Here is a 16,875-nt window from a genome sequence, read left to right on the forward strand (position 1 = left end):
GAATGGAAGGGAGAGAAAAAATACATCTCAGCTCAGTGCTCGTCAGCTTCAGCGTTTCGTATTTTTGTACCTGCCTATTACAAGCCTTCAGCAGTCTTTGCAGGAGACCCCTTAGTAACATGAGACGCCAAATCTGGTAATTTGATTCAATTCTTAATTGTGTGTTTTCATTTATTATTTTTTTGCTCTAGCCTACCTTCTTGTCCTTGATGCTTGGGTTTCATTTCATTTGTTCATTTCATTGAACCATTTGAAATAGTCCACTTCAGTTAGTTAATGCTGAGGCCGAATACTTTATTCAAGCCAAAAAATGTTTTCAAAGAGAGGAATTCAAATTTATTTAATGTGCAAATGCATTTTCCTCTAAATGCATTAGGAGTACGTTTTGAAGGTAGCTTCTATTAAAATGTCAAGCTCACTATACTGTACTTTCTGTGGCAATAAACCAACTAGTACCAGTGGTTATGTAAAAAGATATTGAACATGATGCTTTGAGCGAATCGCATCACATTTGTTGATAAGTATCAGTGTTTGACTGCCTCCATGGTTGTTCTGAGGCCACTGTGAGATGTTCTCCATCACTACTATCAACAATCAACCGAGGCAGACATATTGAAGAAGTAGCAGAACTAAATAGCATGTTGACACAATTCTTCTTATTATCAATAATTTAATGTTTGACAGATCAAAATGTCTGCAGTGTGACTGGTCGATAGATGGATAGATAGATAGATAGATAGATAGATAGATGGACGCGTATAACACGTGTCAGTCACATACACATAGTTTAGCTGAAACTGTGCAATTGAAATATAATGTGGAGATTAATAGCAAGATTATTCAAGGTCACACGATTTAGCAATAAAATGACGCCACACACACACACACACACACACACACACACACACACACACACACACACACACACACACACACACACACACAGACAATGGCAGTACCTGAATCTAAACGTACATTTTCCCTTAAAGGAACTGACTTTCAGATACCGTGCTTCACTGGAAAGCTGCTAAGTGTGTGAAGTCATATGGTGTAATAAAGAAATGCCCTGAAGGGATCACAAATTCAATCACAGAGTCATATTGGCAGACTGAAAGCTGGCATTGTCTGCCAGCCTTGATTTATTGCCAGTGGAGCCATCAACATTGAAATAGCCTTTCAAATTATAACATCCCACAAGATGTAAAAAAATAAGCTCATAGAAAGAGTTAGAGATAGTGATTTTATTTTAGCGAATGCATGCTGGAATAAAAATCCTTATTCCACTTTGAGACTTGAATTTACAGTAATTTATATGATGACTAGTAAATATGCAGCTGTGGGGTCAATGGTAGTGACAAAACACAACAGTAAAGATAAAGTAAAGATTTTGTGAATCTAATGGTTGGATGATGCTGATCCTAGAGGGAATTCTAGCTTCATGTCTTTTGGGGTCAGAAAATTTGCCCTGATAGTGCTGTAAAGGAAAGGGTCACACGGGTCAAAGCTAATCAATAGCTCTGTTCCTGTTGGTAATGTGAATGCGCAGATCACATTTTATGCCAATCTCGTGGATACTCTCTGAGATTTTGGAGACTTTGACAGCTCATGTTGCTTACAGAAATTAAGATGTGGAGGGGTGCGCTAGAAGAGAACGCATGGGTCACCAGAATCAATTTACTTGTGCATCCTGGAGGCATGGATGTGCACACCAAACACCGTGCCCAGTCAGACATACAAATCTAAATCAGCTGTTAACAATTTTGATGAAGTACTGAACTGTAACAGTCAGATTTCTTTGGTTTTTAGAGCCATGAATGAGGAAAGATCAGTCTCAGCTGTCAATCACACTGTTTTTATAGCATCAAATGAACCAAACTTACCGGAAAAAAACACTTGAACATACTTCACTGTGATAAGAATAAATATTTACAGTATTGTTTGACTTCTAAAATTGATCCATATCCCATCCATTAACATAGAGGAGATGGGATTTGTGACCTTTACTGCAGCCAGCCACCAGGTGGCGATCACTGCTGAGGAGGAAAGTTGGTTAACAATGTAGCAGCATTTTTAATCGACCGAATGAAAAATTATTGTTAATCCTCCTGAAGGGAACATTTGATTTGATTTATTTATTTGCACGATCACACACAAAAAAACAATACAATAAAAAAGATAGAAAAATAAATCATTGTCTGATACAACCTGTGGCTGTTTTCAACAGTTTAGTTAAAGTAAAACAAATTGCTAAAGTTTTCATGTAACAGACGTTTTAGATTACTATTAAGCTTGAAAGCATATGCATATTAACATATTTCTCCACAGGGTCTGGGTTAAATAAAGGCTTTTTTCTAGTTTTAATGGCCTTAATGTCAGGTTAGCCCTTTGTACAGTTTGCCTTCTGATTCCTAGTAATTGCATATTTTTAGGCTGTCGTCCATACTTTTTTTTTATTATAGTTTTACACAGTGGTAGAAATAAATGTCATCTTGTTTTTGTCTTTAATTATATGTTTCTGTTGCTGTGAACTGACAGTGTGACAACACTTTGGAGCCCTGCTTGAGTTTAATAACTTTATTATTATAATTTTCTGGTAATTATTAGGGAAGCTTGTGGAAAGAGGCATCTTGGACATTTTTTAAGGTTACAGTAACATAATGTGACTCAAAAATGATCAACATCTGGTTAGTTTCTGCTGTTTTTGTCAACATTTCCCAAACTTTCAAGACAGCATCTCAGAAAATCAAGGATACTTCGAACCACAGAGGAAGTGATTGTCATGCTTTGTGTGACAGGGTGGAAATTAGTGCATCTTGTCAGGAACCGCTGAGCTAACTGTCAGCTTGTTAACTGATCCTCCTTGTAGCGATACACAAGATCACTTCTATGTTGTGTGAGATCCTTGCATGCTGCCGAATTTAGAGCTTTGAACTTGAGCAAATGTCTGGTGTTTGTTGTCTCAACAGAAATATGATGACTTCATTAATTCTAGTATTTGATCAGCTTTCCATCACTGTGTTTTTGTTTTGGATTATTCTGCACACAAATACTCCACAAATCAGACGTCGGCACCTTTTGTTTGTCTCAGCAGATAATGGCTTTGGACCCAAACATCCAACATATAATATTTACTGTTCTTCTAGGTCCATTTTGGTCTCCAAGCTCCTCCTGAGGGGAACATCTGGCTGCTTAAACTGATGAATGCACCACTAACCAGCTAGCTGACAGGTTGCTAACCTCATCTGTTGCCTGGTTCTATAGGTAAGTAGCTCAGCATCAATTGTAAGACATTTCAGCTGCTGCCTTCTGTGGTTTCAAATATATTTTTTTCTGCAAAAGCAGAGAAAGTTTGCCTCAACTCCACTCACTCATCTAATAATAGAGTCTACAATGTGTAAAAGTCGATGCATTACATCAGAATCGCAAAACCAGTAGTGGCATCACTCCTTTTGCTTTCCAACGATCTCTGAAGATTTCATCTCTTCTCCCAAGTTTACCTACAGCTCAAAATAACATAAATAGCTGTGGTAGGAGCGACTGAGATAAATGTAACTTTTTAAAATAAACCTTCTTTGTGTGCAAATTTAGCATGTTGTGCAAAGAAGAGCGCGACAAGTAGAAGCGGTTTGGAAATAATGAAGTGTGTGTTGGGGAAGTCTATTCTTTTGAAAGTCGTTTTCTTTGTGGTGACTCTGTATATGTGCTGCTGTGTTTTTTGCGTTGCAGTGATTCTTTCCATTCATTTCGGTTAAACAACAAGGGTATGATCTCAAGGAACACACAGATAACGGTGTACGTACATAGTTGACTTCTGTTGTTGTGGTATTTATATACATTTGACATGTTTACACACATTCAAACACAACTTAGACTAAAATGCAGCTATAGGTCAAAAAGCTTTTGAAACAATGGACGCCAATAGTAATAGATAATAAATGCACCCTATACTTAAAAACATAAGTGGGTTCTGTGCTCTGCATGATCTCTCCACTTTTTCCACACAAGCAAGGACGCACACAACCTTCGGAGTGTGTGTCGAGCCTCGCTCCCACACACACACCCGTGCTCACGCTCATCCAGCAGAGGAGAGAGCTTTTCATTTCAGGATATTGAATTATACCCTCATTTTTTAAAGTTTGTGTCAAATCTCATCCAAAGTGGATAGCAGCCGGTTGTCAATTAAATTATGCAAGCATTTCTATTAAGGCTGACTGCAACATGTGTGAGTCATCATTGGAACGAGATTTTAAAAAGGGAATCTTTTACCATGCCCCCCCCAAAACAAAAACCGGTCTGCATGCACATAGACATACACACAGTGACGACCAGTCTGTTGGTTCGTGACAGTTTAAGCTGCTGGACCGACTTTTACTTTACTCACTTTTTTTGCAAATTGTAGATACTTGATTGAGTCAACCGGGAGAAAGGTTTCTAATATTACTTCATTTTTGTTTGATTGAATTGACGTTGTTGCCGAAGTTTGTTCCCAAAACGTTGAAAAGTTCCTTGCGGGCGAGTTGAGGCTGCACTGCAGTGGGTGAAAGAAATGTAGGTGCTGCTTCGTGAGGTTGGCTGCGGCTGATGTAACGTTGGATGTGGGCACACAGTCATGCCCACTGACTGTGGGTAGTCATATGCACGCACACACTAAGGTTAAACAATGATAGCTATTCAATACATAGAGGAACACGTGCAAATTGATTTACTGATGCAAAAAGAGTTATGCAGAATTCAACCTTGAGTACATTATTGTCAGTGAGCTACTAAAGCCTGCTCCAACGTGTGCCGGTGTTCCAACCCATTCAGGTTAAGCTTATATCTTAAAAACAGCAAAACAGAAAGAGAAAAAACATTTTATTCACAGGACCTTGCTCCAACCTTCACTAGTATCTGATGAAGGCTGCAGGACCACAATATACGGCCTTGGGTTTGGAATAAATGTAAAGATTTTGGACTTGATATTCAGTAGTCTCCTCTTTGTCATATCAGCTATTTATTCTTTTTGCATTGTACATCTCCCTGGTTTTCCCCTTGAGAACAAAACACAGCATTTACTATTTGTTCAAATGTTTACAACGGTGAACGTCTATAGTCTTCTGTAACAAAGTTTTGTAGCAGCAGTGGGAATTATGATTCTTGTCTGTCAGGAACAAATGCAGATTCAGGTTAGTGGTATTCTTCCTGCTATAAAACCTTTAAGACAGTGGATAGTCATAGATAATCAAAGTGGATATGCGTCGAGAACAGGGACGCCATTGTGCCCTTGCCTCTGGCTGTTAATTTGATAAATCCATAATTCTTGCAATTAATTTCAGCTGATTTCATTTTACCATCACCAAGTATTTCAGCTTTTAAACATGTGGTTCATCAACCCAAATGTTAAAAAAAGAGAATCCATATAACTTTTTGTTTAATAGTGGCCAGTGTGGCCACACGGAGCATTTACTGGGTAGTGTGCGCAACCGTGACTTACAAAGTCTGCAAACTGGCTCAGTAAATTCAGTCACACTCTGCAGCAAGGAGGGAATACTTTAAAGTGTTTGACTTTTAATTTTTTAAGAGGAAGAAAGTGTCATTTGTTTTCTTGAAGTTTCTCTTTTACTACGTTTTGTCTGATGGACATAGACTCCGGGTCGGGAAAGTGAATCTGGAAAAGGTCTGTTTCTGTGGAGGTAAATCAGAAAAAGAACCGGCTGTTTAATAATGTCAGTCAACATTGTCATATGGAGTTTATGTTCTCAGTCGCTAGTTTTAAGTCTTGACGTTTATTTTGTAACCTGTGGTCTTATTTAAGAGAAAAATAGTTAGATAGCTACGATAGCATAGTATTTCCTGCTTTTCTTATTTATTCATGTAGTTTTCGCCCTGACGTCACCAAAGTTCTTTTCTGTAGTCCACAAGAACACATCCTCACATTTCCCCACAAACCGAGAACAGTCTGTAGTTGTGTGTGTACTTTCAGCACCGCTGCATGTGCAAGTGTCAGCACGAGGCTTGCTAGCATGGATAAACATGGAGAATGGAGAATTCTACATTATTGCATTCACTTTGCAAGACAACTGTCCCCAAAAGCCTCATTTTTTTTTTTCCTGAACAGCTTTATATTTGGCAACAGCAGGTGAGAAGCTGTACAGAGGTTTAATAGTGCCGTGCATCACTTTATGGTGTTCAATTACATCTGTGTCTCAGGTGCTTAACTCTCTGTGTTTAGTAAATCCATTGTTGGCAGCTGGATATTCTGCATTAGCGTAATGCACACGCAATTATACATATTGCCACGGAACTGAAATGTGGGCGCTGACAAGGAAATCAACAATGGAATTAGCCTTTTTCTGATACAAATAAATTGACTCAGACACCATGAGCTTGCTTAAATGTAATTACAAAAAATAAACAAAAACGCAACAGGACATTTTCAGCCTTCATTAAAAAAGAAACTCTCACTTTGTGAAATTAAATGCATTCTTATTTAACTTGCAAATAAAAAGAATGGAATAGCTCAAAATGCAGCCTTTCAGGTTAATTTGACAATATAGTTTCTTTCACAGCAACAGCTTGCTGCCATATAGCTTTATTTTATTGAAGTGAAACAGCAATTCAGTTTACACATTAGAGCTCAAATTACATGAACTTTATCAATGACTTAGGTCCAATGTGTTATGACATCTCGGACTTTATTGATGCTGAATATATTTTAAACCTGATTAAAGCTACCTGGGAACAGCAGAACCAAACACATCAGCAAAATGATGCATTTCAAGCTCATTCAACTTAGTGTTAAGCAAACAGGTAGCAGCATTAAACAGAAATCCAATATTCACTCCTCTTCTAATTTCACCAACTCCTGAGAGGAAGATCAGTGTTGTTAGCCGGCCGGTGCACCACTATACAACCAGTGGGTGATTATGTCTGTGTGGTGCTGGGTCGTCAGGTTTTTGGGGCTTTTTTCCTGCAGACAGTCGATGTTATCCTGTTGTCTTGAGGACACTTTAGGATTAGTGTCCTCCAGCATCACATAAAAACAAATCCTTGGACTGATCCATTTGCAGCAAATGAGATACTAGGGGTAATAGAATAAAGGGTATTTTTTTGTCGCTGATGAGTTTATTTATTAGCATAAAATCTATCATGTCTTATTTCTCACAGCAGGCTGTTCATTGTCATTTGGGAAGCTCAGTTGTCACGATAGAGCTTCTTCTTCGCTTTACAACTTTGAATAACAAAGTGCCAAAATCTGACGAGCACTGAATGGAAATACCTTTGTGTTTTGATTCCAGGTTATATGCCGTCTTCGAGTTCACCTTCTTTTTCAAAAGGAAACTTCTATATTCATGCAGTTCAGGGACATTTGCCATTGCTCAAATGATTTTCATTTTCCACAGTTAAACGAGATATATGGTGTGACTTGACTTCACTGTTTCTTTAAATGCTTTTCCATTTCAGTGAAGGTTATGCTTTTTTTTATACTTTAATCATGAGGCGCTAAAGAGAAGATAAAAAGGAACTAATTCGATTCTGACTTGTATTCTTTTAGTCTGTCGGCATCTGTAGATCCACCGGTGGTGTAGCATTCGTGTCACTGCTATTTTGTGGCTCTTGTATATTTTTGGGTGCAGCATATTGCATGGCACTTAAGGCATCGCTTTAAAGCTACCTGGTTTATGCAAGTGTAATGGCAGCCGACTTTGGTCAGTGCTCTACCTGGAGAAATCCATTTGCATCGGAGGGATGCATGGAAAGCAGTGCCAGGGAGAGATAACGCTGCATTTCTTCAAACGCAGGCAGCCGGTTATTTTTCATCGGGGCGTTCAGGAGTTCAAGGTGTTTTTCAGACAGGAAACAAGTGCAAAAATGTGCTCCGCCAGGTCTGCGCTCACATGGGCTCATTAGCAGAGCACTGGGTGAGGGATTGAATGATTACTTGTTATTGTTTGATTGTAATTAGGATTGTTAAAGTGATTAATTGGCTATAGGATGATTGAGAGGGTGAGTGCTGGCTGGTTCCAGCTGTAAGTGTGCTGCAGCTGGTGCTGCATTCAAAGGTCAAGATCAAGAGATTTAATGATTTTTGATCCTTAATTTTTCAGTGTCTGAAAATGCATCTTGGGCACAATTTTGCAAATCCATTTTTTGTGTGCACATTTCACTCCGTCACCAGCTGGGAGGAAAAGAAAGGCAGTCAAAGGAACGGCTGGAGTTACAGTAGATGTGCTGGAATACTAAGGAGCTGCAGCAGCCTCCAGCAAACAGATCTGTATGAATAATTAGCTTCCAGCCAGAGAATGGACCATTAACTCTTCTTTGAGGATAAACTGTGAAAAAAAAAACAGATGCTATAACACATCTCATACAAGCAAAGAATATCCCCTGGAGAATACAGTTCAGGAATTAATTAACTTTCTACAGCTGCAAACCTTTTTTTAATCAAGCTTCATGCGCCACACCTTGTCACTCATCTGCTCGAGTCATCAGGCTGCACTTCCTCCATTGAACTATTGATGGACAGTTCTCACACCAGTTACATTTTCAAGAAACATTGAATCTTGCAAGAGGGGAGGCAGTGGATTTCACATGAATATTGCAGCCACAGGCGCACAGACAGAATGTAATATAACACAGGTCTCCTTGCCAGCCAAAGGCAAGATATATTGTGTGAGGTGGAGAGAGAGAGAGAGAGAGAGAGACAGAGGGGGCTTTGGTTTTGTGGCATGTTATCTCGTGTTCGCTGCTAGGTGGAGCCCGAGTATTCGGCGTGAGCGGCAATCCACATCCGAGTTTTTCCTCTCACCTTTCCCCGGCTCTCCAAACCCTCGGTCTCCACACAGAATTACTCCCAGCCAGTGCGCACAATTGGTTTGTCATTGTCGCGGGGAGCTCAGCAGCCTTTGGACCCGAACAAGTTGAGATTCTTCTCTCCCCCTCCGGCGGAGCTTTTCCTCACAAGATCCCTCTCCTCTTCTTTTTTTTTTTTTTTTTTGTAATTCCTCTGGATACTCTTTTTTTTTTCTTCCTGAAGGCTGCTGGCGTTTCGCCCTTTCAGCTGCATGGGACGTGATGTAGCCCCCGCGCAGAAGGACGGACGCCTTGTGCCATAAAGGGATGTAGCGGCGTGGATACAACACGAGGGAACCTGCTGTTTCTCCTCCAGCCACATCACCACGACTCGGATTGTGGACGCACGGCACATTTTGTTGTTGTGTTTTTTGCGAGGATATTGAAAGGAGGAGACAACAGTTTGGGTTTCCCCCCCCCTCTCTCGTCCTGTCCTCCACACACTGTGCGTTAAAGGACGGTTCCCTGAAAAGACAGTTCATACTTTGAATGGAAGGACGCGAGATTTACCCTCCGCTCCACCGGTGATTTCCAAACCCAGGGTAAGTCAAGATGTTCCGAAACAAAAAGCGCATATGTCCCCGCGTTCGTGCGCAAATCCACAGCCACCGGGGCGATGTTAAATCTTATGAACGCACGGTCTCATGTCAGTCCTGGCATGCGCTCCTCTCCCTTAATTACTTTAACCAGGCTATCCATGCGTTCAGGTGTAATCAGCACCGATCAATGATTGATAGCCACTATTAATTATCAATTGCCTCTTCGACTAATCCATGTGTGCCATATCCGAGTTGCATTATCAATAGGCGATGTGAAAAATGGCTTTTCCAGAGAAGTTGCCTATATTGGATGTGAGTTGTAGGATTTTAAAGTCATGCAGGGAATTAGTCCCCCCCCCACGTTCAACCTTGACATTTAAATTGAATATGCAGCCCTTGTTTCTCTGTGATAAAGCAGAGTCAGTATCTGAGAGCGTGAAGCGTAATTTGTCTTCGGGAAAAAAAAGGTGCTTGAATCATGGATTGTACCAACGCAGGCCCTTTTTCTTGTTCTGGTGCAGTTCTGTCGTGTAAAGTGAACCATGTTGGATGATGCAGTGCTGCATTCTTCATGATGGGGTTGACAATGTGTAAAAGAATGAAGAACCCCAGTTATTGGTGCTGGTGCATGTGCAGTTTTCATGTTTATTTTACTGGATATCCCCTCAGCCAGTCCACTCATTTACATTTTCTTCCAAAGTGCCACTGTTGGCTTTTTGCAGAAAACCACTGCAAAAAACCCCATAAATACTGCACAGCAAATATCATCATTATTTAATCTACACACAGGGAAAGAGGGGATGGAGAGCTGGTTGTGCTGAGGCCGACGTGCTGTCCTGTGTGTGTGGGAGAAGCGAAGGGTTGAGGGGCCACTGTACTGAATGCTTTGATCCGAGGACAGCACACTGTCTTTCAACATCACAGTCCAAGTGAGGGAAAAAGGGGTAGCTGAGCCCATCGCTTTGAATGGGATCTGAAGTTTTCTCGTCACAGCACAATAACGCCCCTTCAATCCCAGTCAATCGTTTGAAATCTGTCGAATCTGATCTTGAATGGAACAGTGCATGAGTTTTTTTTTTTTTAAAATTTCAGCCAGGCTTTGGCTTCTTGTCTTTCACAAGTGTGACTAACTTCCACGCGGTTGATTTTTTTCACCCACATTTCAGAATATCATCAGCGTTCTCGTTGGTTGTTGTCTTATCTGACAATTAGGCAGTGTTCATTACGTCCAGGACTGCAGTGCCATCTGTCACATAATCTGCATTGGTGCAAGTGCCCTCAAGCAGATGACACAAACACACACACCCCACACACACACACACACTTGGTTTCTTTTACCAGCAGTGGAAACCTTGACTTCCTCCTCCAGGGGAAACTCTAGGGGACATTTGATGCTTTCTGCCTAAACGGTTACGTCAACCTGCACTTTGTTTTCTTGTCTCATCCGTTTTGATTCAGCTAAATGCAGCTCCTCGTGGAATATAATCTGGGTTATATTTATATATAACAGCAGTTGAATTTAGCATCTGGTGTCATACCTGATGGGACAGAGCTGCATTGAAAGTAACTGTTGTCTTGAAGCTCTTGTTTTCCTGCAGTGCGTTAACGGAAGACGGTGATGAACATGTGCCTCTGTTTAACATATTGATAGAATTGGATGTCTTTGGTAAATTGACAGTGAGATCACTGATCACTGATCTGCATTGTCAGTTATTCACCCTAGAAAACATTTTACTGGATCCATGCTGCTTTAAGAGAGAATTATTATTCTATCATGTCCGTTGCAGTGTCTGATATAGGTTAATTTGATGCCCTCATTAGAAAGCATGTTCTTTCTTTGTTGAGTAATTTGTATTATTCTTCAGAAATAATCCCACTCTTTGTGATGTTCCTCCTTTTTTCACCCACTCGATGTGCTGTGATTTTCATTCCATCTGCATTTTTCATTTAATTTGAGCCTTTTGGGAGGCAGTCGCAAGCTTAGCGAGTCCAGTGTGGTAGGAGGCATGGGCTCTCAAATTTTCCTCATCAGGTTAGTGTATGTGGGACGCAGCTTCATGGTCCAGGTTATGTACAGCATGGCCGTGTGTTAATGAGGTTAATCATTGTTCAGAGTGCAAAAATCATCTGTTTGTCACACACACACATTCCCCGACTGTCTACGTCTTTGAAGGTATTGAACTGGGATGTGATTTATTTCTGTTTTTCATAAACTGCACCTGCCTATATTCCCTTTACCGAGACCTGCTCGTCCAAACAACACAAAACCACATGACAAAAACCTGCATCCAAATGACCCTGGTCTGCAAGGCAGCATCACTTATCATGAATGAATTCCTCTATCTCTGCTTTTTCTTTAGATGTGAATGCTGGAGGTCACATACTGCACACACCTTTTCAGCTTTTAGATTCATAGTTTCTTGCACTCAATGCACAGTTGTGTCTTTTAGTATCAACAGCTGTTGTGGTTCACTTTTCATGATTTTCCTGCACCCCCTTATGAGCTGTTCATAATTTTGTGGATAAAAGTCGGACAAATTGTGCAGTAGAGGTGGGAATAACAAAAAACTATGTTATCAAGACTCTATCCCTCTTTTTTGCGCAAACTCAGAAGCCTCTTTTATATATGAAACCTTCAACATTGCAGCCCTTGCAGTATCGTACAGGTCCATTACTTATTCCTTCTCACGGCCTGCATTTCCTGTAATGAAACTCGCAGTTGATTAATCGATGAGTCATTTGATAAAAATTCAATCAGCAACTATATTGAAAACCAACTAATTGATAGTTTTTAATAAGTAACAAATTCGGCCAACAGAAATGCTGATGCACTATGTGCGGCATTGCAGAAGTCATTAATCTAACAATTTGCCTTCACCTTATTTTATGAATTATAACACTACCCGACCTCACACTGCAATATCACTAATGAGAAGAACACCGGTCACAGTCAGAATGTCCTTTTTTTTCCACATTAGGAAATCAGGGCTTGATTGACAGCACGGGATCTTTGGCAAGTTAGAAAATAAGGAAACTACAGAAGAAGACAAGACAGAATCCTCACACACATTGTCAAAATGAGATGATGCTTTTTAAGAAGCTTTTTCATCGCTGGCTGATTTTTAATTTTTTCCCTCGTGATTTTTTTAATGACTATCCAAAGCAACCCCACAGACAGGTTAGCCTTGGTGGCTAAAACATGTGCTCTAAATACAACTTATCTATTTATAATGTTTACCTCTTTAAACATGGTATTTAAACCTGTGGCATAACAGAGGAGGCAGGCCACCTGCTGTGCTGCATTCACATTTCTGTGGACCAGATCTCACCCCCTGCTCCAGCCAGGCCCTTCGTTTTTCACAGGTCCCAAAGACCAGAGTTATCATGCTGTTAGGAGTGAGACAGGTTGATATGCTGGGGCCCTTTCTCTGGCAGGAATGTCACGGAAGAAGAAAAGCAAAAGCTGAAAATGAAAAAAGAAAGCACATGGCGCAGGAAAGGTCCTCAAGGTCCGTGCCTCTCAACACTTTAGCTGTCCTGTCTCATAAAGACCCTGGACACAGAGGTTTTGACAGAAGCTTTCAAAGCCCCCTGAAAACTGAACCGCAGGAAATGGGCTCACAGTTGAAATGGAGACTGCAGCTGATGGAAAGAACAGTTAGTTTCTGTACAGCTCTGTGAGGACTGACCCAAATGTTAAGGTGCATTTTTAAGTGTAAAATTAGAAGAAACAGTGAAACACACTGAAAAATGCCTTTTTAAAAGAGCATATTTGGCTGAGAAAATAGTGAAAGGTTTGGATATACAGTATAAGCTCTGCAGGTTATTTTGTTGAAGTGTTGGCATGAATCATTTTTCTGTGTTCATCACAGCTCTGGATCCCAAATTCTAAAATAGAAAATACAACTGCAGCCTGATGTCTGTGATAAAATATATCATAGTACTGCAGTAATGTCAGAATTTTGAAAAAAAACATGGTGTGAGGCAATCTGCTTCCACGTGTATAGTATTGACAGTGTAATCTCTCATTTGGTGCCCAAACTTGGTTTCCAAAACACACCTATTATTTACCAGCGTGATTTGGAGGGGGGGATTATCAAAGTCATTCCAGGCTCTTTCTCTCTGGCTGGTTTACAAAAGTAGTTCGGATGAGAGAGGCTGTGTGGGGTATTGATGAGCCTCTTTAAATCACTAACGGATTTGCAGGGATTTTACACCACTCCAGTACATCTGTGTTGTGTTGAGGATAGGGTGAGGTCATGAAAATATTTCACTGGCTCTCTCCTTGACCCGCAATCCTAACGATGAGCCGGTGAGATGTTACTTTGGGTGGAAGCAGGAGATAAGATCATGGGTCGACCGTGAAATCAGCTACTGTTGCATTCAGAACAGAGCTAAGCTTCGGCTGCGTTTTTGAATTCCACAAGCACACCACTGTAATTTTTGGTGCATTAAACTTTAATAAAGGCCTGCAAGGCTGGTAAACTGCAAAGCTCAAGTGTGTATGTTACCACGACCGGTGACGGTGTGCTTTTGTAAAAACAATGTTATGTTTTAATCTGCTCTTTTAATTATCTGCAAGGCCCCCCTCCCTCCGCCCCTTAATCTGACACTTAGTTCAGTCATCCCTGGGGGGGTCAAAACACTCAGCAGGCACATTTTAACACTCGACAACTTCTGCAGGCAGCTGTTAGAGAAGAGACGTGAGTGCAGAGCATTAACAAGCTTGTGCAGATGCGGATATGGAATCATTTTGTGAATGGAGAGGCCATTTTTGTCTTGAAGTACGCTCTAATAGCAATTTTTCATGGAGATAAGGGCCACTACAGTTTGTCTGACCGGTAAACAGCAACCGGATGAGTTTGTCTGATGTTTTCAGAAATTGTATGTTCTCCAAAGAAGCAGATGGTTGTATAATATTGTTAACCCTAACTCCACTAAAAGAGAACGATAGCCAAAGGAAAATAAATACCGCAGAGTGAAAGAGATACTCTCTCTGCTGGAGATATGGACCCAAAAATGTCAACTTAGCATTTAAACCAATCCAGGCCACTCTTATGACCCTGTTGGTGGTGTTAAAAGGTATCCAAAAACTATCAAACTGACAAAACCTGACAGAGCTGCACTACATCAACCTCTTTACTGCTCTGTAAAATCGGATACGTTTGTCTATGTGCATTTCATAGTATGACACAAAGTCTTTTGCAACAATATTAATGGCTTTCCTTTGCACCGAGGGGCTTATTTTTTTTTTCTTCCCCCGTGAACTTTAGACCAGTGATGAGGATTCAAACAAAGATGCAATGCTTCTCTCAGACCGAAGCTCTAAAAGAAGTTAATTTATGGCCTGTTTGGGAGGCAGGTTTGGGCTTGAATACATAATGAGGTAGTGCACCTGCAGCCGCATACAAATGAATGGAAATGACGGTTAGTATTTACGCCTCCCTAAACCACTGGGACCTCCTGATCTGACCACTAATTGGCCGGTGAGCAGAAATGAAGATCTCTTTCTAGTTTACAGGCTGCTCTATCTGCACACAGCCATTGTCAAAAAAGTGAACCTTGAACCATAGTGAAGCGCAAAAGAGAAATGTTCTTTCCAAGGAAATGCCACATGGTCTCTTCAATTCATGTTTCGTGTCGTCAAATTATAAAATTAGAGAGAAAAGACCAAGATTGTGAAAAGAAGAGATGCAAAATGTCTACACTAAATACATTGATTTTCAAGTTAATGTTTTATAGTTTTGTGGTAATTTTGTTGGGGTATTTTTCAGCTCTTTTTGGTTATTTTGTGTCTCTTTTGCATTTTCATCTTGGTCAGATTGCATCACTTTGTCTCTTTTTTAGATGTTTTGCATTTCTTTGTAGTCGTGTCTCTCTGTAGTCATTTCATTTATCTCTTTTACTGATCATCAATAGTGTAAAGTGTGCACATCCCAAAAAAGGCTGAACAGATTTAAACAAGATAAACATTAAGGAACAAATCAAATCCAGGAAAGCAAAGACCAAAACTGTGTTTATATGGAAATTTAGACGAATTTGAGAATAATTCAATTCAAGAAAACTCCATTTTGTTAAATTTTGTTTTTCTGGCCTTACATTGTACAGAACCTTCTTGATCCACTGCTCATAGGATCGAGGCAGAGCATGGTTTTACATCATTTTACATCTTTTAACGGTCCATTTGTGTCTCTCTGTTGTCTCGTTGCGTCTCCTTGCATCTATTTTTTCTTCATTATGCATTTCTTCGAAGTCATTTTTCGTCAGTAGCCTATCCATCCTCTTCAGCAGGTCGACATCTTCAAAATATGCTGGTGAGCGAAAGAACATAACGTTGAACGGAGTTTCACTGTTATGTTTGTTGTGTTTTCCATTACAGCTTTGTTTTCATTCTACCTTGCAGCCTTACAGTTAAAAGCGCTTGTAGCTGAACACAAAGCACTAATGCCATGCAGAGATGTTGTGCATCTTGCTGAATGTTTTTGAATTAAAATACCATTTCGTCATTCATGCTAGGATTCTCAGAGGAAGGATTTGAAGCTGGACAGTTAAAGTATTTCTATACAGGTTCATTCCTCCACAATGAAGGATTTATGAGGCCTTTGCTTCCATTTCCTGATAAGAGCAGGCGCATTTTGTCTCGTGTTAAACCGGGGTGTATTTGTCGAGTTGATCAGAATCAGATTCCACTTGTGACTTCAAAATATATTGCAGCATTTCAGCGGCTCCCTCTGTGCTTGTGACCTGAACCAAATTGATTTTCTTAATCGATAAGATAGGATTGGATTTAGGAGTGCGGGAGTGGGGGGAGGAAGGACTGCCTCAGCCAGCGCGGTCCTCTGGTGTCGCGCCTTGTTCGCTCCCTGTCTCTACCAGCATTTGCTCACGGGGTGACAACGCTTTTTAATTCTTGCCGCTTTGTACACCTGCTATCCTGCTTCATCTAGGGCTGCTGTAATGACAGCAGAACTGTGTATCCACTGGCAAATATAAACTTCCCTGCCAGCCCTTTTGTCACCTCTGGAATGGAGATGACTGAATTGATGCACCGCCCCAGTGGAGCAAAACCGTTTAAATGACAACACATTTTTGTCTCACCTTGAACTTAATTGACTGCCTGAAAGCTGCCGTTTTGAAAAGTGCTGACAGAATGACTTGCCTTGTTGCTCAGAAACGGAAGCTATTGACAGAGCCTGTGCTGTGCTGTTTTCAGACTGCTGTCACACCTGCATGCATCTGTATACCACATGCATATGTAGGGACGCATGGTGTCTTCATAAGCCACCATGCATGGCTCATGTTACATGGATTAGTCCTATAGGGCTTAATGTCTGTAAGCATTAGTATGGATTGCATTGCAGGAAGGAGAGGGGGGAAATATTCTGCTCACTGTGCAGCAGGGAATTAGAATACATGGATCCTTATTTACTCACATTTCCTGTAGTCGGGATCTAGGAATGGAAATATCTCATGTTATTCCCATTACGTCCTTTTAGGTACAAGA

The 16,875-nt window shown here is 40.6% G+C and overlaps 1 protein-coding gene across 30 annotated transcripts in view; it reads left to right on the forward strand.

Moving 5' to 3' along the window:
• The window catches only part of LOC109634912 (adhesion G protein-coupled receptor L3-like), a 226,534-nt gene that overhangs the window by 24,495 nt on the left and 185,164 nt on the right, over positions 1–16,875 (forward strand). For 14 of the 30 annotated variants that reach the window (XM_020095736.2, XM_020095746.2, XM_020095749.2 and 11 more), the window contains exon 1: positions 8,803–9,374. The gene's annotated coding sequence lies outside the window, so the exon portion shown is untranslated. Of the gene's footprint in view, positions 1–3,143; positions 3,262–8,800; positions 9,375–16,875 lie in introns of those variants that run through there. The other 16 variants (XM_069518371.1, XM_069518385.1, XM_069518367.1 and 13 more) reach the window with 3 other exon arrangements.

Source organism: Paralichthys olivaceus, chromosome 22, assembly GCF_024713975.1.
Source record: "Paralichthys olivaceus isolate ysfri-2021 chromosome 22, ASM2471397v2, whole genome shotgun sequence".
NCBI classification, from domain to species: domain Eukaryota; kingdom Metazoa; phylum Chordata; class Actinopteri; order Pleuronectiformes; family Paralichthyidae; genus Paralichthys; species Paralichthys olivaceus.